The sequence below is a fragment of the Oncorhynchus kisutch genome, linkage group LG16 (genome assembly GCF_002021735.2).
Source record: "Oncorhynchus kisutch isolate 150728-3 linkage group LG16, Okis_V2, whole genome shotgun sequence".
NCBI lineage: Eukaryota > Metazoa > Chordata > Actinopteri > Salmoniformes > Salmonidae > Oncorhynchus > Oncorhynchus kisutch.
Window position 1 is genome coordinate 17,583,028 of NC_034189.2, and position 15,948 is coordinate 17,598,975.

The window sequence follows — 15,948 nt, forward strand, 5'->3', positions numbered from 1 at the left end:
ATCCTAATCTGACAATTATATGCATATTCTAGCTTCTGGGCCTGAGAAATAGGCAGTTTACTTTGGGCATGTTTTTCATCCAAACATCAAAATACTGCCCCCTAGCCTAAAGAGATTTAACATTGTCCTCAATACTTATCCCCCAAAGCATCTCTGCCTGTCCTTAAAATATATCTTACATCCCAATGACCTCCATTCCATATGAAAGTATGTTGCACAACATAGGGAATAAGATGCCATGTTCTTCCACTCAACAGTGTACTGTAGTTTTACTTTGCTGAAGTATCCCCGCCCTCAGTAAGAAATTGTGCACTCCAGTTGACATCTCTAAGGGGGGCACTGTCTTTCTAAATTTACAGAAAAATCGAAGTGTCACTGTCAAGAGAAAACATATCCGGTATCTTCGTACTACACCAGGGGAACATTTTATGTGTGAACCAAATGGCACCCTATTCCCTATGTAGTGCACTACTTTTGGCCATGGCCCATAAGGGTTTGATCAAAAGCTGTGCACTTTAATAGGGAATAGGGTGCCATTTAGGACGCAGACCCTAACTCAGGCCATGACCTCTGTTTGCAGTCTCAACAGAGATCTGCCATTAAAAACTAAAAGCTCATTCTCGAGATAACATGACACAGTGTACATTTGGGATGGGGAACCCTCTGTTATTGACACACGCACACACGTACGCCAATTATTCAGACTATTCCTTCCTATGTAAATCAACTTAGATTTGATTTATTAATAATCCCTACAGTGGATGCTGTTATTTCTATCTGTAGACTGCTTCACAGGGACCAGGCCTATATCTGTTAAGGGCAGAGACCTCAGGTCCATCTCTGATGTTAACATTCATAATACAACAACATGTAATGGTTAGCAGCATCGTGAAGAAAAAGAAGCATCTCGAATCTGCAACAATCAACCCTAAAACAACAATAACCTACTCCTTCATACTCTTCCAGCACTGACAGACTGACCTATGGGGACTACTTTAAAGAGATCCTTCAGCTATTTTTGAGCTTTTACTGTTGAAAAGTGTTATCGCAAGTATAAATACAGTAAAGTACACACACACTAAAGGGTAAAAAATTATGTTTTAGTTGGACCCTACAGGACTTATGTTGTCTCTGGGAAAGGTGAGGTTTGTGTGAGAATGGGCTGCAGTTGTTTGGGTAGACTACATTGAAACAGAACGTCATTGTAAGCGTCATTACTCACAAACAGACCCACAAAGACAATGACACAAATAAAACAGAAAATGTAAATGAATATACCATTAAATATATATATATATATATATATAACTCAGCAAAAAAGAAACGTCCTCTCACTGTCAACTCTGCTTATTTTCAGCAACCTTAACATGTGTAAATATTTGTATGAACGTAACAAGATTCAACAACTGAGACATAAACTGAACAGGTTCCACAGACAGAAATGGAACAATGTGTCCCTGAACAAAGGGGGAGGGGGGCAAAATCAAAAGTAAGTCAGTATCTGGTGTGGCCACCAGCTGCATTAAGCACTGCTGTGCATCTCCTCCTCATGGACTGCACCAGATTTGCCAGTTCTTGCTGTGAGATGTTACCCTACTCTTCCACCAAGGCACCTGCAAGTTCCCGGATATTTCTGGTGGGAATGGCCCTAGCCCTCACCCTCCGATCCAACAGGTCCCAGGCGTGCTCAATGGGGTTGAGATCCGGGCTCTTCGCTGGCCATGGCAGATCACTGACATTCCTCTCTCGCAGGAAATCACGCACAGAATGAGCAGTATGGCTGGTGGCATTGTCATGCTGGAGGGTCATGTCAGGATGAGCGTGCAGGAAGGGTACCACATGAGGGAGGAGGATGTTTTCCCTGTAACGCACAGCGTTGAGATTGCCTGCAATGACAACAAGTTCAGTCCGATGATGCTGTGACACACCGCCCCAGACCCCAGACCTCCACCTCCAAATCGATCCCGCTCCAGAGTAAACGCGACTCCGACCATCACTCTAGGTGAGACACAACCGCGACTCGTCAGTGAAGAGCACTTTTTTGCCAGTCCTGTGTGGTCCAGCGACAGTGGATTTCTGCCCATAGGCCTACAAGCCCTCAGTCCAGCCTCTCTCAGCCTATTGCGGACAGTATGAGCACTGATGGAGGGATTGTGTGTTCCTGGTGTAACTCGGGCAGTTGTTGTTGCCATCCTGTACCTGTCCCACAGGTGTGATGTTCAGATGTACCGATCCTGTGCAGTTGTTGTTACATGTGGTCTGCCACTGCGAGGATGATCAGCTGCCCGTCCTGTAGCGCTGTCTTAAGCGTCTCATAGTACGGACATTGCAATTTATTGCCCTGGCCACATCTGCTGTCCTCATGCCTCCTTGCAGCATGCCTAAGGCACGTTCACGCAGATGAGCAGGGACCCTGGGCATCTTTCTTTTGGGTTTTTTCAGAGTCAGTAAAAGGCCTCTTTAGTGTCCTAAGTTTTCATAACTGTGACCATAATTGCCTATCGTCTGTAAGCTGTTAGTGTCTTAACGACCGTTCCGCAGGTGCATGTTCATTAATTGTTTATGGTTCATTGAACAAGCATGGGAAACGATGGTTACATGGCCCCCCCATGCTTCTCGACCGGTCTGTCGCTGTGGATACATGGCACTCCAGGCTCCTCGACCTGTCTGTCGCTGTGGATACATGGCACTCCAGGCTTCTTGACCTGTCTGTCGCTGTGGATACATGGCACTCCAGGCTTCTCGACCTGTTTGTCGCTGTGGATACATGGCCCTCCAGACTTCTATCTCTGTCTGTCGCTGTGGATACATGGCCGTCCAGACTTCTATCTCTGTCTGTCGCTGTGGATACATGGCCCTCCAGACTTCTATCTCTATCTGTCGCTGTGGATACGTGGCCCTCCAGACTTCTATCTCTGTCTGTCGCTGTGGATACATGGCCCTCCAGACTTCTATCTCTATCTGTCGCTGTGGATACATGGCACTCCAGGCTTCTCGACTTGTCTGTCGCTGTGGATACATGGCACTCCAGGCTTCTCGGCCTGTCTGTCGCTGTGGATACATGGCACTCCAGGCTTCTCGACCTGTCTGTTGCTGTGGATACATGGCACTCCAGGCTTCTCGACCTGTCTGTCGCTGTGGATACATGGCCGTCCAGACTTCTATCTCTGTCTGTCGCTGTGGATACATGGCACTCCAGACTTCTCAACCTGTCTGTCGCTGTGGATACATGGCACTCCAGGCTTCTCGACCTGTCTGTCGCTGTGGATACATGGCACTCCAGACTTCTCAACCTGTCTGTCGCTGTGGATACATGGCACTCCAGACTTCTCGACCTGTCTGTTGCTGTGGATACATGGCACTCCAGACTTCTCAACCTGTCTGTCGCTGTGGATACATGGCACTCCAGACTTCTCGACCTGTCTGTCGCTGTGGATACATGGCACTCCAGGCTTCTCGACCTGTCTGTCGCTGTGGATACATGGCACTCCAGGCTTCTCGACCTATCTGTTGCTGTGGATACATGGCACTCCAGACTTCTAGCTCTGTTTGTTGCTGTGGATACATGGCACTCCAGGCTTCTCAACCTGTCTGTCGCTGTGGATACATGGCCGTCCAGACTTCTAGCTCTGTCTGGCACCCTGACCTTTGTTACAGTAATTACAGCATGGTGATAAAGGTGAAATTGTCACATAATATCCTTGCTGTCTGATGTTATTAGCAGAGGACATTATCACAGTAAAAGCACAGTAAAAGCCCCACTGGTGTAGGGTGACATTGCCCTCCTAAGTACACATCTACGATCAGCTTCTCCATTAGTGGGGGAAATGCAAAACTGACCCAGGATCAGCATAAAAGGTGGAAATTTAGAAATAGTGGCAGGTGCAACCTTTTTTGCTCCTCTTTGTATGTTTTGTCATCTTTGTAAAGACATTCCACACATTATTATCCATGTTTATGTTTTCTCAAAGAAAACAACATAGGCAACCATGACTGGCCTAGTTGTAAAAAATATATACCTTATGTTCCTACTTATTTCTAAATGATTCATATTTCTACAAATTTGTGGTGGACAAAAGTGCCATTAGAGAAAATGTTCGAGGTTGTCCATAGTCAATTTCTAGAAGTTCTATGAAATTCTTTAGTTTTACAGTTATTTTATAAGCTGGTCTTACATTTTTGTGATTGCTGCAAGATAGAGAGAAATAATGTCGATCTTTTTAAGATGTTTTCTGCAAGTTATCAATTTTTTTATTTCTAAATATGTGTTTATTTATTTAAATATTAATAATTTATACAGAAAAAATACTTCAATCAATAAGTTGAAATAAACGAAATTAAGAATAAGAACAACACAAACTTTTATTCAGATAGGCCTGTATCTTCACCAGGCTATCACAAATTATTGCGTTATTGCACAATACAAAATATGAATTAATTACAATTCTGAACTTGATTGAGGAAATGGGTCAATAAAAAAATTTGTGAATCATTCCTATGATCAATTGAACTATTTCGTAAATCACTTTGAGAGTAAGAATATCGGCACTTTTGTACTAAAACGATTTTACTGTTTTATGAGTGTATAAATGTATTGGGAATTATTAGCAGTCAGGACCTAACGATTTCATAGCCGACCCACTTCTATTGGAATCAGATGTGTTTGTACTGGGATAAAACAAAAACGTGCAAAGTAAATTAATGAGCACAATGCTAACGCTTTAAAGGAGCAATCGGCGGTTGCTACATTCATTTTTGGAATTAAATTAATGATCTGTACCCACTTTCTTGGAGAATATAACTTAGAAATGCCTCATTCCACTGTGCAAAAAATTGTTTGAGGCAACGTGCTTTCTACCCCCCTTTCAACCCACACAATCTATGTGATGACATGGAAAACGGATTGGATTTGCAAAGTCATCAATGTAAAGGCCTTTCCTCTTAATTTCATCCAATGTACAACCGAAATCTAATAACATGGTGAAATTGTTTGTTGATTTCACTTTGAATTCACATTAGTTGGCATTTGGCCTCAACCAAATGTAAATCAAATGAGAATTTGTTCTTAACTGACTTGCCTAGTTCAATAAAGGTTAAAAAAAAATCAAAAATAAACATTGAACTGATGTTTGTTTGTGCCCAGTGGCATGAACTTTAAGTTCAACTGTCATACCCATCAAAATAGAAGCTGGTTTTACTCCAAGTTTTGTAAACAATGTAACTGAAACAAACATGGTTAAAAATATCATGTTGACATCGTGGATGGTTTGAGTGGTTACATTTCTCACTCAATCAGCTTTTTACCAAAACAGGGGCGGGGAGGAGAAACAATACACTTTGTTATAGTTGCTACTGCTGATTGCCACTTTAATGTGCTGTTATAATAAGTCATTGATGCTTATGACTCAGGGAGGAGATGTAGGACACTGATAATAAACACATTTCCGTGTTCTATTTTTATTATAGGCCTCTGTTTGGTAACAATTTATATATATACGCATACAGGCCTACCATGTCCTGATTTTGACCTGACTCAATGGATAAACCCATAGGGACTCGGCATAAGCTGAGTTGTTTATCATTACCATCACGTCTTGGGCAGCTAGCTAATACAGTTTTTTTTTTATATATATATATATATATATATATATATATATATATATATATATATATATATATAGAGAGAGAGAGAGAGAGAGAGAGAGAGAGAGAGAGAGAGAGAGAGAGAGAGAGAGAGAGAGAGAGAGAGAGAGAGAGAGAGAGAGAGAGAGAGAGAGAGAGAGAGAGAGAGAGAGAGAGAGAGAGAGAGAGAGAGAGAGAGAGAGAGAGAGAGAGAGAGAGAGAGAGAGAGAGAGAGAGAGAGAGAGAGAGAGAGAGAGAGAGAGAGAGAGAGAGAGAGAGAGAGAGAGAGAGAGAGAGAGCAGTACAGTACAGTACAGTACAGCCACCGAGCAGCAGCATCTGTGTGTTGATAGTCAGTGTGGATTTTAACTGAGATAATACAGAGCTCACTGGGTTTAGGAGATGATGATCTGATGCCTTGCGTCGATTGAGGACACACACTCAGCCCGGCATCTGTGTCTGTTTACAAGTTGTTGTTCTGCTGGTGCCGACTGTAGCTGGCTGGCGTATCGTACTGTAGCCATGGTACTAGGACTAATGCCCCAGATAAATGCAGGTTTGGTTGGGGAGAGTAGATCAATGTATATTACATAGCACTCACAAACACTCTGTCAGTCAGTTTATATTCAGTCTGTTGACAATTAATAATGATGCATCACGTGAACATGGATAAACACACATATCGGAACACACACACACTCATAAACACACACACACACAAAAGCACACATAAACACACACAAACATACAGTTCTTCACCTGCCCTGCCTCTCTCAGCAGCATGACTGTGTGATAGGATTATCCCTTCTCTTGGCAGGACCTCAGCTGCAGCTGACTGAGAGGCTACACTGCAGAGGGCACCCAAAGGTCAATGGGTCACAACCCCACAGGGCAGACAGATTACAAGACAACCGACTGGGGTAAGGGGGAAGAGAGAGGAGGAGGGGAAAGCGACTTGGAGGAGGAGAGGAGGAGGAAGGGGGAAGAGAGAGGAGGAGGGGAAAGCGACTTGGAGGAGGAGAGGAGGAGGAAGGGGGAAGAGAGAGGAGGAGGGGGAAAGCGACTTGGAGGAGGAGAGGAGGAGGAAAGGGGGAAGAGTGGAGGAGGGCATTGCTCGGTCAGACCTAAAGATAGTGCAGGAGAGAGGTTTGGTACGGATGAGAAGAGGATGAGACAAGGACAAGAAACTATTAGAACAAGGGAATCGAGGATGATGCTGTGAACCAGAGAATACAGTAGAGGAAGGGAGGAAGAGAGACAGACAGGGAGGGAGAGAGAGAAGGAGAGAGAGAAGGAGAGAGAGGGAGGGAGAGAGACAGAGAGGGAGGGAGGGAGAGGGAAAGAGAGCGAGAAAGAGAAAGAAAGACAGAGATACAAAGAGAGAAAGAGAGAGAGATAGAGAGAGGGAGAGAGAGACCGAGAGAGAGACAACGAGCGAGATAATTAAATGTGACAGAGCAGCCTTGTAGATATCACTGAACCCTCGGTGACTCCGCTGTGCTGTGAAAACAAAACCAAACCAGAATGATGCCACGAGTCCCGATTTCTAAGCAGATTTGTCCGTCCCTCTAATTCTATTTCTGCATAATTTTTTTGTGTACAAACAAAGTTAAATGTAACGTTTTGGAACTAAACGGATCAAGCATATCACTTCCATTTTTTACAGACACTCTTTTCCGGAGCAATTTGGGTTAAATACATTGCTCAAGAGCACATCGACATATTATTTACCCAGGGGATTGGAACCAGCAACCTTTCAGTTACTGACCCAATGCACTTAAATGTTAAGCTACCTCCAAACATTTGCCTCATGGTACACTGTCCTTCTGGCTAGATGTTTTTTGGCTAGACGGTACACTGTCCTTCTCTCAGCACGTATCAAAGCTGCAGGCTAAGCTTAAATCTAGACTTGGTTTCCTCTATTGTAATCGCTCCTCTATCTCCCCAACTGCCAAACTAACCCTGATTCAGATGGCCATCCTACCTAAGCCAGATTACGGAGACATCATTTATAGATCGGCAGGTAAGGGTTCTCTCGAGCAGCGAGATGTTCTTTACCAATTGGCCATCAGATTTGCCACCAATGCTCCTTATAGGACACATCACTGCACTCTATACTCCTCTGTAAACTGGTCATCTCTGTATACCTGTCGCAAGACCCACTGGTTGATGCTTAGATATCTACAGCAGCCCTCATCCTCCACATACAACACCTGTTCTGCCAGTCACATTCTGTTAAATTCCCCAAAGCACACATATCCCTCGGTCGCTTGTATTTTCAGTTCACTGGAGCTAACGACTGGAACGAGCTGCAACAATCACTCAAACTGGACAGTTTTATCCCAATCTCTTCATTCAAAGACTCAATCATGGACACTCTTACTGACACTTGTGGCTGCTTTGCGTGGTGTATTGTTGTCTCTACCTTCTTGCCCTTTGTGCTGTTGTCTGTGCCCAATAATGTTTGTACCATGTGTTGTGCTGCTACCATGCTGTGTTGTCATGTGTTGCTGCCTTGCTATGTTGTTGTCTTAGGTCTCTTTTTATGTAGTGTTGTGTTGTCTCTCTTCTCAGGAGACCTTTTGCCTTTTGGTAGGCCGTCATTGTAAATAAGAATTTGTTATTTAACTGACTTGCCTAGTTAAATAAAGGTTAAATAAAAATAAATAAACACAGTACATTTGGATAGGGGATTTCGATACGATGTGATATTGACATGATATAATATCGAGCCGTTGCAGTACATGCACACACAAACAAATGAGAAATAACACATCTGTACAGTATGGAATTCTACAACTGTTCTAGAACTGGCAACATGTCTGCTGCATTTGTGCTTGTCCACTGCTAGACTAGAGTACAGAGACTACGGTCCTACTGCTGGGAGGCCTGTAGGTGGTGCTCTAACTCTATGTTCTGCCACCTGTTGCGTTCCCTGCTCTTTTCCAGTAGAGACCACAAGTAGACTGTCAACCAGCAGAGTGCCAGCCAGGACACTGTTGCCAAGCAGTCAAAGGCATTGAGTTCATTGAAACTGAGGGACCACAGGCCTACAAATAAATAGGCTATAGAATATATTGTTAGTTTTGCACATTTAATTAATTATGACGAATTCGTTCATTAAAAGATATCGAATTAGGCAACCTGCGTCCCTTAAAACAAATAAGGTGCATCACATGAAGCTTCAGATTATATTTGGTGTTGTGTTCAATTCCATTATTTTCACTCAATTCCGTTCCCATTTAATAATTAGATCGAATTTTAACATAATAATAATTTAATATAAATGTACATTCCAAGTCGAGTTCAATTACTCTGAATGATTTGGAACTGAAATTAAATGTACCTATTTGTTATTTTAAAGTTGGCTTTAATATTTATCTCTACCAGACTGTTAAAAATTATGCAATTAAATTCGATTTATTTGAGCAAAACATTTCAGGTAAGTGAAAAGGTGACAAACATTAATGATTAGAAGTGTGTGTGTGCGTGTGTGTGTGTGTGTGTGTGTGTGTGTGTGTGTGTGTGTGTGTGTGTGTGTGTGTGTGTGTGTGTGTGTGTGTGTGTGTGTGTGTGTGTGTGTGAATTGAGAATGAAAACGATGCTGCTGCTGTGTGTGCACATGACTATCTCAAAGAAACGAATAGCAGCACAAAGAGGTCATTTGTAGTCTAGAAAACTCCATCAGAATCCGCTGACAGACAAACAATGCCAGTCAGCCAGTGAGAGCCTTACTGGCCAAGACTAGGTGACATCACACACGGCGGTACATCATCATCATCATTACCATTCTCACCACTGTCTCATGATGATGAGGTCACTGAAGATACTGTCTGTCTGCTGGAGCCGACTGGCACACTGTGGCACAGACCCGTAATGGATGGTCACTGTCTCAGCGTGGAGCCAGAATGGTGGCAGAGGAAGCAGTCGTCTGGGCAGGCACAAAGTGACATAGTTAGCAACCGCCAACCAGACATCCCTGGCACAACTGTGGACAAAGAGAACAGACTGGGAAGTCGGGAGACTGGTTGAATAAAGGCAACCTGGTCCCAGATGTGTTAGTGGTGCATCTTGGTCAATCTTATGGTCACTATTTGGCGTGGTAGTTTTCTGAATTGAGCCGAACCTTGATATAGAAACAGACTGGGATGGACCTGAAGGAGACTGGTTGGGCAATATGAAAGGACTATTAAGTTTATTTTACAGTAATGAAAAATGTGTATTTCCCTGGTAAATTATGAGGCATCAATTATCAGTTTTTCATCCAACCTTTTCATGCAGTAAAGTACATGTCGAAAAAAAATGTCACGACAGGCCCGATGGAAACTGACAATTTGTCAGTAAATCTTCCAAATGTCGACAAAACAAAATATGCTCGACAAGGTGGGATCTTTTTGTGTCTGTAAAATTAATTATGCAAGAAATGTCAGTGGAAATGCTTTTATGCGCAATTTAATAACGATTTAATAACCGCGATTTAATAACCATAATATCGAAGTAAACCTGGAGTCACGCGATGACATGTTGTGTGGTCCTCCCACTACAACTCGCCGGGAAAGCATGCAGTTAGTGAGGATACTGATGAAATAAATAACTTCACAGTGCACTGTAATGAGCTCGATGCTCCTTTCCAATAAATATCGAATGGTCCTATTCTGGTGACATGATCATCGATGCTTGGCGGCCATTTTCAACAAATAAAAATAATGTCACTCTTTTGTCCATAATAATCTCATCATGTAGGCTCTACCAGCACTGTATCTGCCAGCTGTTTGCTAGAGCTCAAGTGCCAATACCAAGGTGGGTGCCAAAACCAAGGTGTGGTGCCAAAACCAAGGTGGGTGCCAATACCAAGGTGGGTGCCAATACCAAGGTGGGTGCCAATACCAAGGTGGGTGCCAATACCAAGGTGTGGTGCCAAAACCAAGGTGGGTGCCACTACCAAGGTGGGTTCCAATACCAAGGTGGGTGCCAAAACCAAGGTGGGTGCCAAAACCAAGGTGGGTGCCAATACCAAGGTGGGTGCCAAAACCAAGGTGGGTGCCACTACCAAGGTGGGTGCCACTACCAAGGTGGGTGCCACTACCAAGGTGGGTGCCAATACCAAGGTGGGTGCCAATACCAAGGTGGGTGCCAAAACCAAGGTGGGTGCCAATACCAAGGTGGGCACACTCACTATAACGCAACATGTTATTGGAGAAAACCATCAGTATATTTGAAAATGCGATAGAAACCCAATTAACTCTAATTTGTTATTCGGTAAATGGTAATTTAAACACTACATGTATTTTATGTGCACTAGGTTTGTCCCGATACATGATTAAATCGAATATCGTGTCATTTGACATTGACAATATATTGTGAAGTGCAAGACTATACTCTATTTACCCCCAAGCCATAAGACTCCTGAACTTCTAGTCAAATGGCTACCCAGACTATTTGCAGTGCCCCCCAACCCTCATCCCTCTCACCCCCTCTTTACACCACTGCTACTCACTGTTGTCATCTATGCATAGTCACTTGAATAACTCTACCTACATGTACATACTACCGCAATTAACCGGTGCCCCCGCACATTGACTCTGTATCGGTACCCCCCTGTATATAGTCTCACTATTGTTATTTCACTGCTGCTCTTTAATTACTTGTTACTTTTATCTCTTATTCTTATTTGTATTTTTTTGAAACTGCATTGTTGTTTAGGTGCTAGTAAGTAAGCATTTCACTGTAACACACTGTTGACACACCTTGGGTCAAATATTCAATTCTGTAGCTGTGTATTTTACCGACCAGTTGTATTTGAATGTATTTTTATTTCACCTTTATTTAACCAGGTAGGCCAGTTGAGAACACCTTTATTTAACCAGGTAGGCCAGTTGAGAACACCTTTATTTAACCAGGTAGGCCAGTTGAGAACACCTTTATTTAACCAGGTAGGCCAGTTGAGAACACCTTTATTTAACCAGGTAGGCCAGTTGAGAACACCTTTATTTAACCAGGTAGGCCAGTTGAGAACACCTTTATTTAACCAGGTAGGCCAGTTGAGAACACCTTTATTTAACCAGGTAGGCCAGTTGAGAACACCTTTATTTAACCAGGTAGGCTAGTTGAGAACACCTTTATTTAACCAGGTAGGCTAGTTGAGAACACCTTTATTTAACCAGGTAGGCCAGTTGAGAACACCTTTATTTAACCAGGTAGGCCAGTTGAGAACACCTTTATTTAACCAGGTAGGCCAGTTGAGAACACCTTTATTTAACCAGGTAGGCCAGTTGAGAACACCTTTATTTAACCAGGTAGGCTAGTTGAGAACACCTTTATTTAACCAGGTAGGCCAGTTGAGAACACCTTTATTTAACCAGGTAGGCCAGTTGAGAACACCTTTATTTAACCAGGTAGGCCAGTTGAGAACACCTTTATTTAACCAGGTAGGCCAGTTGAGAACACCTTTATTTAACCAGGTAGGCCAGTTGAGAACACCTTTATTTAACCAGGTAGGCCAGTTGAGAACACCTTTATTTAACCAGGTAGGCCAGTTGAGAACACCTTTATTTAACCAGGTAGGCCAGTTGAGAACACCTTTATTTAACCAGGTAGGCCAGTTGAGAACAAGTTCTCATTTCCAATGTGACTAATTCAATTAGCCCTTTATTTAACCAGGTAGGCCAGTCGAGAACAAGTTCTCATTTCCAATGTGACTAATTCAATTTGCCCTTTATTTAACCAGGTAGGCCAGTTGAGAACAAGTTCTCATTTCCAATGTGACTAATTCAATTTCCCTTTATTTAACCAGGTAGGCCAGTTGAGAACAAGTTCTCATTTCCAATGTGACTGATTCAATTAGCCCTTTATTTAACCAGGTAGGCCAGTTGAGAACAAGTTCTCATTTCCAATGTGACTGATTCAATTAGCCCTTTATTTAACCAGGTAGGCCAGTTGAGAACAAGTTCTCATTTCCAATGTGACTAATTCAATTTGCCCTTTATTTAACCAGGTAGGCCAGTTGAGAACAAGTTCTCATTTCCAATGTGACTAATTCAATTTGCCCGTTATTTAACCAGGTAGGCCAGTTGAGAACAAGTTCTCATTTCCAATGTGACTAATTCAATTTGCCCGTTATTTAACCAGGTAGGCCAGTTGAGAACAAGTTCTCATTTCCAATGTGACTAATTCAATTTGCCCGTTATTTAACCAGGTAGGCCAGTTGAGAACAAGTTCTCATTTCCAATGTGACTAATTCAATTTGCCCGTTATTTAACCAGGTAGGCCAGTTGAGAACAAGTTCTCATTTCCAATGTGACTGATTCAATTAGCCCTTTATTTAACCAGGTAGGCCAGTTGAGAACAAGTTCTCATTTCCAATGTGACTAATTCAATTTGCCCTTTATTTAACCAGGTAGGCCAGTTGAGAACAAGTTCTCATTTCCAATGTGACTAATTCAATTTGCCCGTTATTTAACCAGGTAGGCCAGTTGAGAACAAGTTCTCATTTCCAATGTGACTAATTCAATTTGCCCGTTATTTAACCAGGTAGGCCAGTTGAGAACAAGTTCTCATTTCCAATGTGACTAATTCAATTTGCCCGTTATTTAACCAGGTAGGCCAGTTGAGAACAAGTTCTCATTTCCAATGTGACTGATTCAATTAGCCCTTTATTTAACCAGGTAGGCCAGTTGACAACATGTTCTCATTTCCAATGTGACTGATTCAATTAGCCCTTTATTTAACCAGGTAGGCCAGTTGAGAACAAGTTCTCATTTCCAATGTGACTGATTCAATTAGCCCTTTATTTAACCAGGTAGGCCAGTTGAGAACACCGTTATTTAACCAGGTAGGCCAGTTGAGAACACCTTTATTTAACCAGGTAGGCCAGTTGAGAACAAGTTCTCATTTCCAATGTGACTAATTCAATTAGCCCTTTATTTAACCAGGTAGGCCAGTTGAGAACACCTTTATTTAACCAGGTAGGCCAGTTGAGAACACCTTTATTTAACCAGGTAGGCCAGTTGAGAACAAGTTCTCATTTCCAATGTGACTAATTCAATTTGATTTGATTTTATGTATTTGAACTTTACCAATCAAAACTGTGCAGCGTCATCAGATAGACTGTATCAAGATGTTGAAAATGAAGTCTAAATGAATTAACTAAGCCATTTTTTGCCATAATACGATTATTTAATGAGAATGTGACCATAAATAAGCACAACAATTGCAGTCTGGAATAATCTAGTCATTAAAGGCACAAAACGATTATATCTGGTATAGTAATGTTCTGAGTAGCATATTGTCGAAGAGATCTCCCCTAATAGCGCCCAGCCATAATGAGCACCACGTCATCTCACACAGCCTTTAATCTGCAACGCGTACATTTGATGGAAACATCTCTGGTGGGAAAATGTGTTTTTATATGGCTTTTAGAATATTTGCATTGAAATCTGTTGCCAATTGGATGGAAACCGAGCTAGTGAGGACTTTCTTATACTTACTTCAAATCATTGTACCAATAACCACCTGGAACCAAATGGTGCTTGTTGCAAAGAGTCCCAAAAGCACAATGAAGTAATTCATAGGTTATTACTTTGTAATTACCATGTAGGTTCCTAGGAAATATTAGGTCATTTCCGCAAAATAAAGTGGTACCATGAGTGGGTGTGCCATGGTGTACGCAACATGCGTTCTCAGCTCAGGCTTAGGCAATGCCTGCCAGCAACTGATCCTATAGCGCACGTACACACACACACACACACGTAGGAGGATGATGGGTGGGTGACATGGTCAAAAGTTCAACTGAGAGAGACAGAGATCTACGCGTAATACTATAATGCTATCTGTCTTTCTCTATTTCTCTGTCTTTCTTTCTCTCTCTCTGTTTTTATCTCACTCTCTCTTTCTCTAAGTCATTCTGTCTCTCTCTCTCTCTCTCTCTCTGTTTTTATCTCACTCTCTTTCTCTAAGTCATTCTGTCTCTCTCTCTCTCATTCTCTCTCTCTGTTTTTATCTCACTCTCTTTCTCTAAGTCATTCTGTCTCTCTCTCTCTCTCTCTCTCTCTCTCCCTCTCTGTCTCTCTCTCAGTTTTCATCTCTCTCTTCCTCTCTCTCTCTCTCTGTTTTTCTCTCTCTATGCCTCTCTCTCTCTGTCTCTATTTCTCTCTCTCCCTCTATCTTGCCCTTTCTCTAACTCTCTTGCCCTGTCTAACCTTCACCCACTCCTGCCTCTCCCTCCATCTCTTACTTGTTAGATCACAAACCCCAAGAGAACCAAACGTTAGCTAGCAATGATGTAATAGCAACATGTCCCCTTGCTTCACTGTCTATCACATCACTAGATAAATTCCCATCTACTGAGATCACAGAAGTTTCGCATAAATCCACCATACAGTTAAACTGATTCCACACCAATCAATTCCCTCACCAGATGAACAGTTGTTTGCCCCCCCTCCCCTCCACACTCGTTAATCACACACAATCACACATAGACAAAGAGGATAAGAATCGACCAGAGAGGTGGTGATGGTAATGATGGCGGAGCTCTAAAGGTTATACTCTACTCACCCCATGTGCTCTGCACCAGCACCTGTGGCTGGTAGCTCCCCCTCTCAACTCTGTAGTGTCCTCTGAGCTGCTGAGAGGAGCCCATCTTTACTCTCTACCTCCCTGGTCCTGGACTGGACAGCTGTGGGGGCTTCAATGTGTGAACCCACCCTCCCTATCGCCTTCCTGTCTACCCTCTTTCTTTCCCCCTCTTTCCTTCTCTCTCTCTTTCTCTCTGTTTCCCACTCTCTCTCTCCCTCCTCTCTCTCTCTCTCCACCTGACTCCCCCCTGTTTCCCCCTCGCTCCCTCCCTCCCAACCCTCCCTCCCTCCCTGTTTCCCCACTCCCTCCCTCCCTCCCTGTTTCCCACTCCCTCCCTAACTCTCTCTCTCTCTCTCTCTCTCTCTCTCTCTCTCTCTCTCTCTCTCTCTCTCTCTCTCCACCTGTCTCCCCCCCTGTTTCCCCCTCGCTCCCTCCCTCCCAACCCTCCCTCCCTCCCCGTTTCCCACTCCCTCCCCTCCCTCCCCGTTTCCCACTCCCTCCCTCCCTCCCTGTTTCCCACTCCCTCCCTCCCCTCCCCTAACTCTCTCTCTCTCTCTCTCTCTCTCTCTCTCTCTTGCTCTCTCTCTCTCTCTCTCTCTCTCTCTCTCTCTCCCTCCCTCCCTCCCTCCATGCAGCTGGTGTTGGTGGGACCTTGACCTTCATTAGTACTGACAAGCAGGAGCACTGATTCTGTAAAGGTCATGACCCTCACAGCAGATCTTGGCAGGACTTAGTCTAGAGACTCACACATCT